This window comes from the organism of the source record quoted next, unplaced genomic scaffold (assembly GCF_019419815.1).
Source record: "Pyrus x bretschneideri cultivar Hongxiangsu unplaced genomic scaffold, Pyrus_bretschneideri_v1 Contig25, whole genome shotgun sequence".
NCBI classification, from domain to species: Eukaryota; Viridiplantae; Streptophyta; class Magnoliopsida; order Rosales; family Rosaceae; genus Pyrus; species Pyrus x bretschneideri.
This window is the reverse complement of record NW_025999557.1, coordinates 3923305-3927296: the sequence shown is the minus strand read 5'-3', so window position 1 is coordinate 3927296 and position 3992 is coordinate 3923305. Positions and strand designations below refer to the sequence as shown.

Genomic DNA, 3992 nt, shown 5'->3' with positions numbered 1-3992 from the left:
CAGCACTCCACCTTTTCAAGACCGAGGCTTACGACGATGAATTCAAGAAATACAAGGAGTGGTTCGGCAACTGTTTGAAGGAATGTGAGACGGATAGCGCCAGCGGTCACTCTCTGTGAGATTAGGTGTGACACCTAATGTGGAAACAAAGAGAGTGTTGGTAAGTTTAAAAGTTATAGGAACATATTATCATATGGGGTAGCGTGTTAGGTTGTCATGTTGTCAGATAATGTTTATATCGTCAAATCATGAATTTAGATTACACGTTCAAGTGAGGAACAATTTGATAATTGTCTAGACTCAGTCTTATGACAACATAAGCATCTTATCTTGATGACAACCAAGACTCAAGTGCTAGTGAGTATATTGGGGGATGATTTAGGACGAGCAGCAGATCTCTCCCTTTGTCGGGTGTAAATGGGAAAGTCATCCACGAAGGTTATGCATAAGACCTTTTCCTAAATGAAGATGAACAACGCCGAATTATAGTATTCAGTGACATTTTCCTCTTAAGGTTCAGCTTTTGAAATTAGTTTATATCAAATTTGCAATGTCCCTATTCAATGGTCATGTATGCTAAGATAAGATTCGCTAGACACATCCGAGCTCCCAAAATAAAGCATGAAATTTGCCACAAACTCGTAGCGACATGCATGTCCCTTCATCTTATGACTTCAAAATTACTACTTGACTGCAAGAATTAGTTCCTCAAACAAGTGTTTCCAAATAACCAGGTCTCACAACCGCATGGAGTTAAAATTTGTAATCTTCTCAAAATTAAATATACAAAAACAAAAAGGAAGGGCTGTCAAAGTAATGACACCACATCCCTCAACCACTGATCTTTATGAGGCACGTCTGGTCCCATAGACAAAAACTCTGCCTTGCATTTGCGCTTCACATGTTTTATTACTGCACATTTGCCAACCGAATAGAACATCTCTTTGCCAACAGCTTTAAAAACCAATCGCCGCGTTCTGACTTGATATATCCCGCGCATTCTTCATCCCAATGCCCTTGCTTCCAACATCAGTAGCATTCTTTCGTAACAACACGAGCTTTATAGTCCTTTCCGTACTCACCCCCGTGGTAACCAGCAAGATGACCACAGAACTTACAACCTATATCATATTTGCTGCTCACAGTAACGCCCGCTGGAACAAATCCCAGTACGGACAATTACCAGTGCCATGTGGTTACCTTCTGTACAGCAAATTTCAGAGCCAACATAAAATCCTTTGAATCCTTCTTCTTCTTCTTCTTCTTCTTCTTCTTTGTCATTGAGTTCCAGTTGAGTCAGTCGAGTCATTGAGTCTCGAACACCCTTTTGTAAATCTTCCTCCTCTTTGTTTGTTTCTCTTTAGATATATTCCTCTTTGTCTGTTAATTTATTTGAAGTTCAACAGTCAGAATACTCGCAAACCATGAGGTTAATGATAAGAGAGCATCGATGCGCCATAAACTAGCATAATGATTGTATGTCTTCTGTATATCTAATTTCTAGTTGCTGTTTGACGGTCTCTGATCACAATCAAACTGCATCTGATAGTGATGTATACATGGTTGAATATTAATTTGGCCATAGAAGCGCTGTAAAATTTAAATGTTTTTATGGGCCATAGAAGCGCTGTAAGGCACTTAACACAGCGCTGCTGAGACGACAAATTCCTAGTAGAATGCGTAAGCAAACATAAAACTAAAGGCCCCTTTACTTTTCGTTCTCTAATTCGAAGCATTGCAACAGAAAAAGCACTACTTCAAGTTCAAGAATAATCTGTTAGGATGTTTATATCTTCTGTCATTATTCCTTGTCTATTTTCGATCTTATTTCTCCTTCGATTCGATTCAAATTGATTCGATTAATTCAACTCAATCAATTGAATTCGAATCGATTCAATTCAATTTAATTCATTATAACTTTGTTATTTTGTCAGTATAGCAAATAATCCAGTCCAGGGAAAAAATAAAAATTATCTAGAAGCAATTGAATAGAATTTCAATGCTGAAATAGCCAATTGCAAATTCCAGATCACCTTCCCCATCACAGATAAACCCTAAGACAAAATTAAAAAAATGCATACCTTTAGTATTCTGGATATCGTGGTCGTTGTCCTCACGGTCGTCGAACGGTTTGAACTTCGCCAGTTCCGCCGCATGCCACCCCTTGACGGATCCGGATCCTGATCCTGATCCGATAGGATATCGGAATTCCAACATGGCTTTGTTTGAGAAGGAGGATACAGGAGAAAGATAGGGAGAGCGAGACAAAGAAAATGCAGGAGTTAGGGTTAGGCGTTTCTCTCTCTGTTATCCTCCTTTCTCCACACGTGTAAGTAGAGATTAAGTCCTAAGATGAGCGTGTGTTCTGTGAGGGGAGAGGCCACTAAATATACATATATAGTCTTTACCAAATCAGATAGGATTCCATTAAAATCCATATAGGAAACTAAAAATCTTGTTTCCTTGTTCCATAAGAAACTGATCTCATTGCTGTGCAAAAACCTTCCTTTAGTAAGGACTAGCATTCCTCTTATTAATAAGACTTTACTATTAAACCTATAGCCGGTCCCTAAAACTTCTCTATCTCATACTTATAGTCCAATAGATCTCCTCTTTGAGTAGAAGTGGCATGAAACTAACACGGCCGTCAATTACCTTCTCCTCAAACTTTGCAAGATACTAACACGATCTTGAATGAATATATGATGAAATGATTTTTGAAAAACAATCAATCAAGAAAACCACAAGGCACATTTTCATAAGTGATTTCTAGTTAAAGCACAATGAAAAGTCAGTGATCAAAATAAAATTGGACTTTTGAAACCACATGAATAACAAACTGATTTTTCTGAAATGAAAATTTTAAGTAGGATTCGGAAATTTCACGCAAGGCCCCAAGAGGATTGAAGGCCTCAACGTTCTATACAGTCATGCAATTTCATGCTAATTCTATTTATATTACAAGTTTTAATTAATTACGATGCTAGGCCAAGTAAGGAAATATATTACGACACACCAAGAGGTAATAATTATTGATTACTACCTAATTTTTCTTTTAAATTTCAACAAAAGTTTTTTGTCTTCTTTTATCTGAAGGCTAATATGAATGTTAATATATTGGAATCGATGGGCAGCTTAAAAGGGGGTCGCACCAGGTCCTGCACCAGAATCTGGAACATCTGATGGTCTGCAGCCAGCATCTCCGTCTGATGAATCAGAAGCTCCAACAAAAAGTGATAAAATATGAACCTTACATATTTGCTTGATGAAACAATTACAAGATGAATTGCTTGATGAAACAATTACAAGATGAAACATATATATAGGGAAGAAAAAGAACACAAACCTAATTTTGCCTAACTTACCTAACTTGCTTGACTAACCTAACTTGCCTAACTTTGAACAAGAAAATTGACTAGCCTACCATTATTCCAACATGTTTATTTCATGCATTTTAACACTCCCCCTCAAGTTGGAGTGTGAATGTCGATGACACCCAACTTGCTAATTAAGACCTCAAATTGTGCCGAGCTTAGTGGTTTGGTGAACAATTCTGCAGGTTGATTCGAGGTCCGTTTGTAAGCTGTTTGAATGACGGTTGACATTGTGAGCTAAATGAGGATTTTGTGTTGACGACAAGTAATAGAGCCCATTATATCGCTTGTCCAGGCCAATCGCTGTCCTGTGGCGTTTGCAAAATGGTGAGGATTACCATCCAAGTTGTTTTTCCTTGAGCATGGCCATGATTTGGTTGTACTCTTCAGGAGTGAATTTGGGGCTGTCACCGTTGGTTTCATGACGGTGCTGATCCGTGACTGTGGCGACTTCACTGCTAGTCTTTGTTTGATTAGCCGCAGGTTTCTTCTTGTTAGGAAGAATCGTCTTTTTTTTTTTGCCATGGTATTTGTGCCCCGGTGGAAAACCATTGAGATAGAAATACCGATCTCCGGTATGATATTTTTTATCACAATATGAGCATTTAATAGAGGAGT

The 3992-nt window shown here is 38.2% G+C and overlaps 1 long non-coding RNA gene across 1 annotated transcript; it reads right to left on the bottom strand.

The window, feature by feature from the left end:
* Window positions 1–748: 748 nt before the first annotated feature.
* On the bottom strand, window positions 749–2476 carry LOC125478642. The gene is made up of 2 exons (XR_007259432.1): window positions 2082–2476; window positions 749–1380 (listed from the first exon to the last, which is right to left on the bottom strand). It is a non-coding gene; the product is annotated as an uncharacterized LOC125478642 (long non-coding RNA).
* Between the last annotated feature and the right edge of the window lie 1516 nt (window positions 2477–3992).